We start from the raw sequence: 15,479 nt of genomic DNA on the forward strand, positions 1-15,479 counted from the left end.
AGAGCTGTAAGAGGATTGGGTAGAATATCTATACCGGATATATCCCTAAAGGATTTAAAAATCCCCGTCCAAAATTCAGACAGGCGGGGGCACGTCCAAAACATGTGAATCAAGTCGGCAGGTGTTTGTCGACAACGGTTACATGCGTCACTCGTGCCGGGAAATATTCTTGCTAGTCTAGCGTTAGTGTAATGCGTGCGATGCAACATTTTACATTGTATAAGACTATGTCTAGCACAAATTGAGGAAGTGTGAACAAGTCCCAGCACAGTTTCCCATGTACGATCCGTCATGCCAAACCCCAAATCCTGTTCCCAAGCTACCTTAAGATTATGGAGAGATTCAGGCTTAATGGAGTCTATTTCAGTGTGTATAATTGAAATCAGCCACTGTGCATTGGGATTCAAAAGAAGAACAGAATCAATTTCAGAGTAAGTGGGCTGACTTGGAAATTCTGGAAATTGCCTTTGTAAGAAGTGCCTGACCTGAAGATAGCGAAATAGATGTGATCGGGGCAAGTTGAACCGTTCAGACAGGTCTGGAAATGATAAGAAGGTCCCATCACCATACAGATCATTAACAGTTCTGATACCCTTATCAAACCAGGTTTGAAAAGTAAAATCAGTACATGATGGTTTAAACAAATAATTGCGATGTATTGGAGAATACAGGGATGGCCTTGTAAGACCAAAGTGTCTCCTGAATTGCATCCAGATCTTTAAAGTGTGCGTAACGGTGGGCATAGAACAGGCAATAGAGGTAAGCGGTAAACCTGAACAAACTAAAGAGCAAAGAGAGTACTGGCACGAGGACAGCTCCATTTGTGCCCAAAGAGGAGTGTTTTCCAGATTAGACCAGTAGAGAAGCTTCTGAATATTACATGCCCAATAATACTTCAGGAAATTTGGAAGGCCCATCCCCCCCATTGACTTGGACCGCTGGAGATACTCTTTCCTGATGCGCCGTGGTTTGTTTCCCCATAAAAAGGAAGATATGGTCTGGTCCAATTTTACAAAAAAGCTTCCCCTAATAAATATTGGTATATGTTGAAAAAGGTATAAAAATTTTGGTAAAGTAACCATTTTAATTAGGTTAATGCGACCGGCCAGTGATAAGGGCAGAGTAGACCAACGGTTAAAATCTTGTTTACAACGTTCTAGTAAGGGGAGAAAATTTGCATTAAAAATATGGGAGAAGGATTTAGTGATGACAATGCCAAGGTATTTAAACCCACTATCCATGCGCTTAAAAGGGAAAAGTGAATGAGGCATTCTTGTGGCTGCGGGGTTTATCGGAAAAAGCTCACTTTTCTGAATGTTCAGTTTGTACCCGGAGAATCTACCAAACTGCTCAAGGATAGATATAATAACTGAAACGGAAGAGTTGGGGTTAGATATAAATAAAAGTAGATCATCCGCGTACAAAGACACTTTGTGGGTGACCCCTCCTCTGACAATGCCTTCGAACCTAACCTCGCTATGGAGCCAGATAGCCAGAGGTTCTATGGCGATTGCGAATAACAACGGTGATAGAGGACAACCTTGTTTAATACCTCGTTTGAGGGGAAAGAAAGGTGAGTGTAAGTCTTTAGTGATAACGGAAGCTACAGGGGCTGAATATAAAAGTTTAATCCATGAAATAAAATCTTCATTAATCCCCATTTTCTGAAGAACAAAAAAAAGATAGGTCCACTCTACCCTGTCGAAGGCCTTCTCAGCGTCCAACGAGAGGACAATTTCAGGGAGTTCAGAAATTGGAGCATGAACTATGTCCAACAGGCGCCTTGTATTAAAAAAGGAGTGCCTCCCCTGGATAAAGCCTGTTTGGTCCGTTGATATTAAATCTGGGACCACGTGTCGAAGACGGTTATAAAGGACTTTGGCCAAGATCTTTTGGTCCACATTGAGAAGAGAAATTGGTCTTCTGCTACTACACAGAAGCGGGTCCTTATCTTAAGCAACAAGAAAATAGAGGCTTGAGACAATGTTTCTGGCAACTGGCCTTTCTGGAACGACTCATTGTACATAATTTGTAGTTCGGGGCCTAGAAGATGAAAAAATGTCTTGTAAAACTCCACTGTATATCCGTCAGGCCCTGGGGATTTACCATTTTGCATGGCTTTAATGGCTTCTTGGATTTCAAGAAGTGAAATCGGTCTTCCGAGGTTGCTGGAAACCATTTCATCAAGTACAGGATAGCGTATACTGTTAAGAGGGTGATCCTGGTCCCAGATATACAGTCCTATGTTTAACGTTAATGAAGTGAGAGAAGCAAGCTTCAGGTGAAAGGTTTTAGGATCTGACTGTGCTAAGATGAGTCAGTGTTCTGGTTCTGACACCGAGACGAGCGTTCTACTAGTTAAGTTTAGTTTAGGTTAGTTTAGAGATACAGCACGGAAACAGGCCCTTCGTCCCACCGGGTCCACGCCGACCAGTGATCCCCGCGCATTAGCGCTATCCTACACCCACTCGGGACAATTTTTACATTTGCCAAGCCAATTAGCCTACAAACCTGCACGTCTTTGAGTGTGGGACGAAAACGGAAGATCTCGGACCCACACAGGTCATGGGGAGAACGTGCAAACTCCGTACAGACATCACCCGTGGTCGGTTTCGAACCCGGGTCTCAGGCGCGGCAAATCTACCGCTGCGCCGCCGTGACCGCCCCAACCATGTTTCTATGTTGTATCCATGCACAAGTTCTCGTTCTTTCGCCCGCAGTTTTAGTTTGATTGGAACAAGTCAACGAAAATGCAATCATGGGAGTGTGGTGGTCCGTCAGTGATTTGCAGTTAGACACAAAAAGCTGGAGTAACTCAGCCGGACAGGCAGCATCTCTGGAGAGAAGGAATGGGTGACGTTTCGGGTTGAGACCCTTCTTCTTGAGATCCTTCCTCTTCCAAAGTCCACAATCAGTTCATTGGTCACTGATATTGAGAGCCAGGTTGTTGTGTTGGCACCATTTGTCAATCGATCCATCTCACATCGATACTTTGACTCATCACCATCTGTATTTCTTCAAGAAGTAGGGTCTCAACTCGAAATGTCACCTATTCCTTCTTTCCAGAAATGCTACCTGTCCCGCGGAGTTACTCCAGCATGTTGTGTCGATCTCCGATTTAAACCAGCATCTGCAGTTCTTTCCCACACATGGTGATTTGCATTTTGTTTGTTCAGTGGTTGTAGATAATTCGAATTAAAATGACGCCAAAGGTTGTCCCTCGTGGATTTCCCACGTGTACAAATAAGGGGCGCACTGTACTCAGTCGCTTCACACGATCACAGATGTACCTTAAACAACCGGTATAGACATGGAAGTCATAGAATCAGCCAAGATCACTTCACACTGGCTGGAAGTGATAAGGATTAAAGAAGCTTTTCGGGCAATTCAACGTGTTTACTATCCCCTGCTCGCAGTTGTTAGCGTTCCTGGTCAGCATCTGTGAGCGGGGTTGCCTCCAGAGGCGGCACAGTGGCGCCGAGGTAAAGCTGCTGACTTACAGAGTCAGAAACCCGTGTTCGGTCCTGACTCAGGGTGCTGTCTGTACGGAGTTTGTACGTTCTCCCCATGACTTGCGCGGTTTTTCTCCACGATCTCGGATTTCCTTTCACACTACAAAGACGGACAGATGTGTAGGTTAATTGGCTTGGCATTATTGCAAATTGGCCCCAGTGTGTGCAGGATAGTGTTAGTGTACGGGGATCGCTGGTCGGCGCGGAGTCGGTGGGCCGAAATGCTGATTTCCGCGCTGCATCTAAACTAAATGAAAGATGTGTGCAGTGTGGCGTACGTTTCAGCAAAATTCTGCTTTTACGATTATTTCTCTGATATAATTTATCCTCAATTCTTTTTACTTAAGGATTGCGGAGTGAGGGGGTATGGGGAGAAGGCAGGAACGGGGTACTGATGGAGAGTGATCAGCCATGATCGCATTGAATGGCGGTGCTGGCTCGAAGGGCTGAATGGCCTACTCCTGCACCTATTGTCTATTGTCTATTGCTTTTCAGTTTGTCGATATACTGTTTCATTATTAAGCAAATACTTATTGTATAAATGTATTTTTTCAAGATTTGCAATCAAGATGTCTTACTACTCTGACTAGATAGCACGCAACAAAAATAGCTTTTCGCCGTGCCTCGGTACGCGTGACAATAATAAACGAAACTAAAGTTGGCCCATGCCAGCAAATCAGCACCGATCCTATCGCATGGCGAATGCGACATAGAATAGCGGACCGTTTATTCGAGTTATTTTGTGTTGGTGTAAAAATAACTGTTTCACTTCTCGAACCTATGCCCCTCCATAATGCATTTGTGTTAGAAAGTTGAGCAGCTGCAGAAATTGCCAAATATTGATAGATTTGGACCTCGATGTGTTTTTCATTAGAATTTGCTGCTTTAACTTCATGTCCACTGATGCAGCGGGTTTACATTAAGGGTTAGAGATAGAATCGATTTTTAATTAGGGGGGCATGGTGGCGCAGCGGCAGGGTTCCATACCGACAACGGATGCTGTCTGTACGGAGTTTGTACGTTCTCTCCTTGACCTGCGTGACTTTTCTACGAGATCTTCGGCTTCCTCCCACATTCCAAAGACGTGCAGGTTATTAGGTTAAATGGCTTGGCATAAAAGTAAATTGTTCCGAGGGTGTAGAATAATGTTAATGTGCGGTGCGGACTCAATGGGTCGAAGGGCTTGTTTCCACGCTGTATCTCTAAGCGGAACGAAACTAATATCGTCGAATAGTAAAATATATTATTGGGATAATAGAACTTATTTTAAACATTATTCCTACAATTAGATAAAATGAACGACGTTACGCAACTTCCCCACAACTGCATTAGGGATCCAACAGAAGCAGTTAAATTGTTTTACCCAAACTTGCACAACTGAATCTCATGGGCAAACGTGGTTATTTACCATATACCACAACATCTCTTTATTGCAGGGGAATGGCTATCCATTCATATCATATCATATATCTACAGCCGGAAACAGGCCTTTTCGGCCCTCCAAGTCCGTGCCGCCCAGTGATCCCCGCACATTAACACTATCCTACACCCACTAGGGACAATTTTTACATTTACCCAGCCAATTAACCTACATACCTGTACGTCTTTGGAGTGTGGGAGGAAACCGAAGATCTCGGAGAAAACCCACGCAGGTCACGGGGAGAACGTACAAACTCCTTACAGTGCAGCACCCGTAGTCAGGATCGAACCTGTGTCTCCGGCGCTGCATTCGCTGTAAAGCAGCAACTCTACCGCTGCGCTACCGTGCTCTGGTCAAAGTATAGAGACCGGCAAATTTCATGTTGTTCATAAGGGTTATTTACGTTATGTAATGTTTTCCAATTCATTACGCATTTTATACAGTAAACGCGATGACGATTGCGATTCTCTCCCGAGGAAGGTGTGGTTTATCGACGTGCGTAACCCGCTACCTTGTGGCTATGGCGGCAGCGGATCTGCTGATTGTCATCCTCGACCTGATACTGAGACACATCCCCACTCTCTATTGGAAGGATTTCCTCTTCGTTCAGTCGATTCCCATCTGCAACATCCACGCCGTCCTGCTCTTCGCCGCCACAGACTGTTCTGTCTGGTTCACCGTCACATTCACCTTCGATCGCTTCGTCGCCATTTGTTGCCAGAAGCTCAAAGGCAAATATTGCACCCAAAGAACGGCGGCGATTGTTCTCGGGACAGTTACTCTGCTGAGCTGTATGAAGAACATTTTCTGGTACTTCATGTTGACTGGTCAATATTTGCTGATGACCCATCCCTGGTTTTGTGCTTTAGAGCGAAAGATTTATTCCTCAGAGGTCTGGGCAGCAATTGAGTTTCTCCATTATATATTCACCCTGGTAGTCCCATTCGCCATTATCCTGTTGCTCAACTGCTTAACTGTTCGGCACATCGTAGCTGCGAGCAGAGCGCGCAGGAGACTCCGGGTTCAGAACAATAGGGACTGTGGCCAGAGTCCCAGAGACCTGGAGATGGAGAGCCGAAGGAAATCCGTCATTTGCTCCTCGTCATTTCCAGCAATTTCATAGCCCTGTGGTCATTGTATGTCGTGTATGCTATCAGTAATCGAGTGGTGTTTCTGGGCTACCCGTCTGCGGACGTCAACATTTTTGTGGAGCAGATTGGATTCATGCTGCAACTGCTCAGCTGCTGCACCAATACCGGCATTTATGCCGTGAGTCAAACTAAGTTCAGAGAAGAAGTGAGGAAAGCGGTGGCACGTCCCTTCACCGTACTTGCGCGATGCGTTAAATAACGACAATGCCCGCGCAGCCTGACAATTCGATAACTCGTAATTTTCTCACCTGCACTCTGACGACGACCTGACAATTGTTCACTGTTTTTCTTTCCCTCGGGTGTTTTGTAGCGCTACCGCCAATGTTGGGTCTGTATTCTGTACACTTGGTCCCATAAGTCTTCTTCTTAACCTGAGTTCAATCAAAACTCCCTCCCTTTTGACGGAAATCGGATTCATATTCAAACGTTGAGCTGCTGCAGTTACACATATACTTGCGCAGTGACGTTGACTAAACGCATAGAAGTAGCTTTGGTTGCACTGAAGACCATTTGAGAAAGTTAATGTACTGTTAGTGTGGTTAGCAATTTATTGATTTCTTCTTTATAAGAAATGATCAAACAAATATTCAAATGATCAAACAAATATTGAACAAATGATCAAACAAATATTTCTTCTTGATAACAAATGATCAAACAAATATTTAATTTTGCGTAAACGAGCAGTAATGCTGCTGCAAGTCAGAAATTTATGGTTTTTTATCAGTCTGAAGGGTCTCGATCCGAAGCGTCACCATTCCTTCTCTCCAGAGACGCTGTCTGTCCCGCTGAGTTACTCCAGCACTTTGTGTCTATCTTCGATTTCAACCAGCATTTGCAGTTCCTTCCGGCACATTTATCGTTTCATTGTCGGTACATGTGACAATTAAAAACCATTGACCCTTGAGTTTTCCTCTCAAACTAACTTCAGAGGAGGGTGTTTCATATTGCGAGGAATTACGATTGTCGAGCTGCTGTACAAATGCGTGCTCATGCGCTGTGAGCAGCACGAAATACTGGGAGGAGATGACGGTGCCTCGTAAAGTTCCTTTTGCCTGTTCACAACATAGAGCAAAGAATGTGAAAAACGTTGACGTTTCCACATCTAGATTTCACTCACACCCTTCGCTCATTTGCACTCATCTGCATACCCCCTCCTCGCCCCAACCCGCCAAACACCATCGCCTCTGTTATTTTATGTACACCACTTCCATTTCGGTAAGTCAACAGCAGGAAAACCCTGTGTGTCCTGGTATATTTTCATGGGGAATATAAGATACGGACGCTTTGTTCCGCCTTCCGTCCGCTCAAACCAGCCCTCGCCACACAACCGATACTCAATCGACACTGCGAGCTGCGTGACTGCATGCATGTGGAAAGTCTCTTCTTTCTATTTGATACTCAGAATGAGGCAACCTTGGACGGAAACGTCCTCACTCTCGCCCTGAGATAACGATACGATGGGGCGGTATTTCTCTGGCTGTGGTTCCGAAGCATAAGTGAAAATCAGACGCGAACTTCCATCTAAAATTACATCAATATCGTTCTGTGTTGCTAACGGGGGCATTCATACCGACCTTTCATAGCCTCGGTGACCACCAGGTGGCGCAAACTTGACATTGCTATCGTTCACAGCTGAGCACATTAAAGCACACTGGAAGTGCTGGAAACCCACACACCATCTTTTATTCAGCTACACAGAGCGGGCTTTCGTTCTTAGGGCTGGAATATTAACCCACTTTCTGTTTCTCGCTGAGGACTATTTCCAGATTTTTTTATTCTATGTTATTGTAGCTATCAATGATACCAGAGATAGACATAAAATGCTGGAGTGACGGCGGGGCAGGTAGCATCTCCGGAGAGAAGGAATGGGTGACGTTTCCAGTCGAGACCTTCATACTGATGTCAGGGGTAGGGGGCGGGACAAAGATAGGATGTAGTCGGACACAGTAAGACTATAAGGAGAACTGGGGAGGGGAAGCAGGGACTACCTGAAGTTAGAGAAGTCTATGTTCATACCGCTGGGGTGTAAACTGCCCAAGCGAAATATGAGGTGCTGTTCCTCCAATTTGCGTTGGGCCTCACTTTGACAATGGAGGAGGCCCAGGACAGAAAGGTCAGATTGGGAATGGGAGGGAGAGTTGAATTGCTGAGCCACCGTGAGATCGGGTTGATTAAGTCGAACTGAGCGAGGGGGTAAAGCGAAACTTTCGCCAAGCCTGCGCTTGGTTTCGCCGATGTAGAGAAGTTGACATCTGGAACAACGGATACTATAGATGAGGTTGGAGGAGGTGCAGGTGAACCTCTGCTTCACCTGGAAGGGTTGTTTGTGTCCTTGGATGGAGTCGAGGGGCGGGGTAAAGGGACAGGTGTTGCATCTACTGCAGTTGCAGGGGAAAGTACCTGGGGAGGGGGTGGCCTGGGTGGGAAGGGACGGGTGGACCAGGGACATTCGGAGGGAACGGTCTCTGCGGAAATGGGAAGATGTGGCCAGTAGTGGGATCCCGTTGGAGGTGGCAGAAATGTTGGAGGATAATTTGTTGTATGCGACGGCCGATGGGGTGGAAGGTGAGGACAAGCCGGTCGCTATCCTTGTCACGAATGGGGATGGCTGCGGGATATTGAGGAGACTCTAGTGAGAGCTTCATCTATAATGGAAGAGGGGAAACCCCGTTCCCTAAAGAATGAGGACATCTCGGATGCCCTAGTATGGAACACCGCACCCTGGGCGCTGATGCGGCGTAGACGGAGGAATTGGGAGGAGGGGATAGAGTTTGTTACAGGAAATAGGGTGGGAAGAAATGTAGTCAAGACAGCTATGGGAGTCAGTGGGTTTGTAGTTGTGTTGGTCACTAGTCTGTCTCCTGTGATGGAGATGGTGAGATCCAAAAACGGTAGGGAGATGTCGGAGATGGTGAGATTAGTCGTGAAATTGATGAAGTCAGTGAGTTCTTCAAGGGTACAAGAAGTAGCAACAGTGCAGTCGTCAATGTAGCGGAGGTCGAGTTCGGGGATAGGGCCAGTGTACGCCTGGAACATCGACTTCTCTAACTTCAGGTAGTCCCCGCCTCCCCTCCTTATCCCCTCCGCCTTGCCAGTTCTTCCACAGGCCTTCCTGTCTCCGACTACATCCTATTTTTGTCCCGCCCCTCTCCTGACATCAGTCTGAAGAAGGGTCTCGACCCGAAACGTCACCGATACCTTCTCTTCCGAGATGCTGCCCGACTCGGTGAGTTACTCAGGCATTTTGTGTCTATCTTCGATTTAAACCAGCATCTGCAGGGGTTTTTTTCTACGCAGTTTATGCATGGTCATCATGATGCCCATGTATCCTGAATAACACGATTGGTGTCGAAAGAGTGGGTTGCATTATTTGTGTCTATCTTCAGCGTAGACTTTCTGTGTGCGAATGGAAACTTTGTATGAAGCATAAATTAAGTGTCAGAGTGATATCTGCGAATGGAATTATGTGAATTTCAACAGGGTCGGCAAAGGGACAACTGTTTTGACATGGGTTAAGGAACGTAAACTGTACTGGACTGTATTTTGTTTAAATACATTATTGTTCCCTGCTGGAAGTTCTGGTACAGCAGCTTTAAGTTTCATTCCCTGATAGAAAGGAAGTTGTCATAAACAAGGAAGGGCAGCTCAAAAAGGGGTAACCTCATGGTGTGGACAGTGTAATTCACATGTGTTTAATCTGCTGCCATCCTTTTATCACAGAATTTGTTAAACGCAATGTCTGTAAGTAATTATATTTATTGACATCATCTTTATATGTTCCTATACTAAACGTATAACGTGACTAAACCCTGTTATTTATTTTTGTGCCTAAACGTTACAGTTTCACATTTGAATACAGTAAAGCATCAAACAACAGCTCGTCTCTACTGGTCTTTATTGGATCAATTGTTTAGCTTGTTGGATAGCTGGATAGGAACATTCGGTGAGTCCATTATAGTGAAAAGACAGCAACACGACAAGCTGTGTTAAAGGTGGCTCACATCGTTACAATGTCCGTCGACACCTCAAAGCCATGGCAACAGGCAACCAAGGCAACGTTTCACAGAATTAAGTCAAGTCTCTCAGTGTTCGTTCTTACCGCTCTTTAGCCAGTTCCAGTTCCAGCAGGGCCGCCCTTAGAGCTCTGGCTAAAACAAATGCAGCCGAAACCAAAGCAGCATTCGATCAGAGAGAGATAGCGAGCATTCAGGTCGAGGCTGCTCTGCTTCAGGCAACCTTAGCAACAAGAGAAAGAGATGAAAGCAGCCATTGCAGAGGCCGACACCATCGAAGTGGGTTTATTGGCAGAACAAGGGTCACGTAATAGATCGCCAAGCCCTGTTCACTCTCAAAACCAACACGAGCGTACCCTGGACTACATCATAGAGCAAGCCAGCATAAAGTCAAGCCGACACGTCACCAATCATGATATCGAGAGTGAAAGCATACTATTTGGTTCATTGCCGCCCGCCCACCAGACCAAGTCTATTCTGGCCAAATCATTTCTTAGGCATCACAGTCCCAGTAATGACCAAGGAAACATGTAGCCTAAATTGAAGGATAGAAAGCAAACTTCAACCTTTCTGCTCAGTGACTTTATCGACTCTACTCGAACCATCAACGATTTCAATCCCACCACTAAAGGCCTCGCCAGTTGCCTCGCCCGCAGCCAGCTTGCAAAAACGAGATTGACGGCCTTTAATTACAAGCCCGATAATTACGGGGCTTGGAAATCCTCCTTCCAAAGCGCCAGAGCAGGCCTGGTCCTTTCACCCGGAGAAGAGCTAGATCTTTTGATAAAATGGCTAGGAAATGGCGGCACGGTAGCGCAGCGGTAGAGTTGCTGCTTTACAGCGAATGCAGCGCCGGAGACTCAGGTTCGATCCTGACTACGGGTGCTGCACTGTAAGGAGTTTGTACGTTCTCCCCGTGACCTGCGTGGGTTTTCTCCGAGATCTTCGGTTTCCTCCCACACTCCAAAGACGTACAGGTATGTAGGTTAATTGGCTGGGTAAATGTTAATAAAAAAAAAAAAATGTCCCTAGTGGGTGTAGGATAATGTTAATGTACGGGGATCACTGGGCGGCACGGACTTGGAGGGCCGAAAAGGCCTGTTTCCTGCTGTATATATATGATATGATATGAAAGGAATCCTCAGAGCAGGAAACAAGAATTAAGGCTGTCAACATCAGACGTCCATCAGCAGGTTTGACGATGGTTTGGCAGAGGCTTCAAGAAACTTATGGTCCACCTGAGCATGCCCTCTTTACCAAGCTTGAGAACTTTCCCAGGATCACCATCAGAGAGCCTTACAAGCTACGTGAGATCGGGACCTGCTGCCAGAAAACGAAGTGGCAAAGTTCGATGGGTATCTACCCGGTCTGTCTTACCTTGACACCTCCAGGGGAGTTGCACCGATCGTTGAGAAGCTTCCTTAAAACATCCAGGAAAGTTGAACCACCTAAGTCTAAGTATAAACTCCAGCACAACACCCCCCCCCCCCCACTTGGAGAGTTTGCCGACTTTATCCGCTTGGAGGCAAAAATCAGAACGGACCCCAGCTTTAATCTCTGCTTCCCCAATCCAGCAATTGTCAAAAGAGAGAAAATAGAGAGACATGGTAAAACTCTCATCTCTGTCCACATGACACAAGCATCCCCAACAATTCCCGAGACACAGAAATGCCGTGACCCAGCCAAGCTGTGTCCCATTCATGCTAAAATTCATCCACTAAACAAGTGCAGAGCCTTCAGAGAAAAGAGCCTGGAAGACCGCAAACACTTCCTGAAGGAACATTCCATTTGTTTCCGCTGATGCTCCTCCACAAGTCATTTCGCCAAGAACTGTAAAGCAGAAGTGAAATGTACTGAGTGCAACAGTGACAGACACCTCTCTGCTCTACATCCAAGCCCAGTCCCCCTGGAAGTCCAAGCCATCTCCCCCCGCACCTGAGCATGGCGGGGAGGAAGAGGTAGCAGCAAACCAGGAGATCATCTCCAGATGCACTGAGGTGTGCGGTTTAGGGGTCAGCGCGGGAGCATGTGCTCAGATATGTCTCATCTCAGTCTATCCAGAAGGACGTCGTCAAGAGGCACGCAGGATGTACGCCATCTTAGATGAACAGAGCAACGGCTCTCTCGCAAAATCTGAGTTCTTCAATATCTTTGAGATCAAAGGAAACCTTGAGCCATATACGCTGTGGCATGCGCTGGGCTCAAACAGACTGCAGGTAGAAGAGCTTCCGGTTACATGGTGGAGTCTGTTAATGAGAAGACATTGCTCCCTCTTCCTCCGCTCCTAGAATGCAATCAAGTGCCGTGATTTACACTCCACCCCACCCATTCATGGCGGTCCCCCACGCAGGGCCTTCCTGTACAATGGCCTCCTCAAGCAAATTTGCTCATTACTCGTACTCTTGCATCAACGTAACATGAAAGATTAGCCCTTGGCGTCTCCGAGTCTCTTAAACCCCTCCTGCGTCTCCTGCGCTCACAGCTTCTGCCGCAAGTTAATGATTTTTTTAAATGAAGACGGAGCCATCCTTTGAACTGCATTTGTTGCTTCCCCTCCTTTACCTGAACTTGCAGCTTTTTCTAGTTGTTCATCTCACGCAGTTACCAAGGTAGAAAACGGAACTCAGACGACGGTGAGCAACATTGCCGTAAATCGTTGTTGCTTGAATTGGAACGTTGTTAAGATCACTGGGTGATGGTGAGGGCGGAACTGTGGTAACGGTGTTTGCATCTCATGCGGTTGTAGTGGGTTAGCGAGAAAGGCCTGGGTGGGGTGGACAAAGCGCACAAGGGAATCACCGAGAGACAGAATGCGGAAAGTGCGGCGAGGCGGAGACTTGGCTAGCTTTTAGTTTTTAGTTTTAGGTTTGAGATTCAGCGCGGAAACAGGCTCTTCGTTCCACCGAGTCAGCGCCGACCAGCGATCCCTGCACATTAACACTATCCTACACATACTGGGAGCAATTTACATTAATACCGTATACAACCCCAAGCCAATTAACCTGCAAGTCTCTGCGTCCTTGTAGTGTGGGAGGGAAACGGAGATATCGGAGAAAGCCCACGCGGTCACAGGGTGAACGTTCAAACTCCGTACAGACAAGCACCCGTAGTCGGGATCTGATCCCCTTATCTGGTGCTACAAGCGCTGTAAGGCAGCAACGCTACCGCTGAACCACAATGCAGTCGACGCATTGAGTACCGTTGCAATTGGAGGCAAAAACTAAATTTTCAAGAGAGAGTTATATTTAGCTCTTGTGGAATCAAAGGATATGGGGAAAAAGCAGGAACGGGGTACTGATTTTGGATGATCACCCATGATCATATTGAATGACGGTGGTTGCTTGAACGCCCGAATGGCCGACTCCTGCACCTATTTTCTAAGTTTCTATGTTGTGCATGATATGGCAAGTGAAAGTTGAGAACGAAAGAACTCTGTCTCTCTTTGCTTTCGAGGGAGGAGGAGCGAGGGCAGGAGTCCAGAAATGGATGAAATGCAAGAAATAATGCAGGTATCAATATTGTGTATGGAAGTGTGTGTTTCTGCCATGTGGTGATGACTAATGACAAATGAATTGCACGGTGATCTGATTGAACAAAGAATGCCACAAATTCCGTGGAGAAATAGTTAAAAGGGGCAACAAATGGAAACGAGGTTGAGAATATTGGCATGAACCTTTGCTTCGCGTGGAAAGGTGTTTGCACCCCCCGGATAGCGGTGAGGGAGAAAGTGTGTGATAATTTTAGTACACCGCGCCAGAACCAGCTCTCTAAAGTGCTCACCATTCACAATTATGTTACCTATCAGTCACCACTGTGAGGGCGGCGCGGTGGCGCAGCGGTGGGGTTTCTGCCTCACACAGCTTATAGCGCCAGAGACTGGTATCGATCCTGATCAAGAGTGCTGTCTGTACGCAGTTTCTGTAGGTTCTCCCCGTGACCGCTTGGGTTTCTTCCAAGATCTTCGATTTATGTGTCGAGTTAATTGGCTTGGCAAAATTGGCTTGGGATAATTGTACATTATAGGATAGTGGTAATGTGTGTGGATCGCTGGTTGGCGTGGACTCACAGAAACATAGAAAAATAGGTACAGGAGTAGGTCTTTCGGTCCATCGAGCCAGCACTGCCATGCAGTATGATCATGGCTGATCATCTAAAATGAGTACGCCGTTCCTGGTTTTTCCCCATACCCCCTGATTCCTTTCGCCGTAAGAGCTAAATCTAACTCTCCAGTGAATTGGCCTCCACTGCCTTCGGTGGCAGGGAATTCCACAGCTTCACAATTCTCTGGGTGAAAAAGCTTTTCCTCATCTGAGTCTTAAATGGCCGACCGCTTATTCGTAAACTGTGACCCCTGTTTCTGGACTCCGCCAACATCGTGAACATGTTTCCTGCAGCTAGCCTTTCCAATCCTTTAAGAATTTTATATTTTTGTCTAAGACCCCCTCTCCTCCTTCTAAATTCCAGTGAACACACATCCAGTCGCTCCATTCTTTCCTCATGTGTCAGTCCCGCCATCCCTGGAATGAACCTGGCGAACCTACGCTGCACTCCCACAATAGCAATAATGTTCTTCCTCAAATTGGAAGACCAAAATTGCACTCCAGGTGCGGACTCGGTGGGCCGAAAGACCTGTTTTCCTGCTGCGTTCTTAAAATAAAATTAAAATTAAAACCACCAGCAGCCACAGCTGGAGTATTGTGTACAGTTCTGGTCGCCACAATATAGATAGGACGTGATAGCTTTGGAGAGGGTGCAGAGGAGATTCACCAGGATGCTGCCAGGGATGAAGGGCCTCGGCTCTGAGGAGAGACTGGGCAGACTGGAGTTGTTTTACCTGGAGCAGAGAAGGCTGAGAGGGGACATGATCGAGGTGTACAAGATCATGAGGGGCATGGATAAGGTAGATGGCGGGGAACTTCTTCCACTGGCGAAGTCAACAACGAGGGGACATAGATACAGGGTAAGGGGAGGGAGGTTTCGGGGGGATGTGAGAAAGAGCTTTTTCACCCAGAGGGTGGTTGGAGTCTGGAACTCACTGCCTGGGGTGGTGGTGGAGGCGGGAACACTCACAACGTTTAAGAGGCATTTGGATGGGCACTTGAAATGCTACAACATTCAGGGCTACGGTCCAAATGCGGGAAAATGGGATTAAAATTAGACTGTGTTTGGTAACGGGCGGCGCGGACACGATGGGCCGAAGGGCCTCTTTCTGTGCTGTAGGACTCTATGACTCTATGACACCAGAGAACGGAGCACGGGTTAACCAGTTCTCGAGATTCTTCGCATTCGCAGAAAAATTCACGGAGCATCAATAATCTCATTCCATATTTCGTCAAAGTGAAAGTCTCTGTTTCCATTAAAACCGGTTTCCATAAAGAATGAG

General features: G+C 46.6%; 1 pseudogene; it reads left to right on the plus strand.

Annotated features, from left to right (window-relative positions):
- Window positions 1-5,383: 5,383 nt before the first annotated feature.
- LOC144591821 (neuropeptides capa receptor-like) lies at window positions 5,384-6,480 on the plus strand (annotated as a pseudogene).
- Window positions 6,481-15,479: the final 8,999 nt, after the last annotated feature.

This window comes from Rhinoraja longicauda, unplaced genomic scaffold, assembly GCF_053455715.1.
Source record: "Rhinoraja longicauda isolate Sanriku21f unplaced genomic scaffold, sRhiLon1.1 Scf002109, whole genome shotgun sequence".
Taxonomy (NCBI): domain Eukaryota; kingdom Metazoa; phylum Chordata; class Chondrichthyes; order Rajiformes; family Arhynchobatidae; genus Rhinoraja; species Rhinoraja longicauda.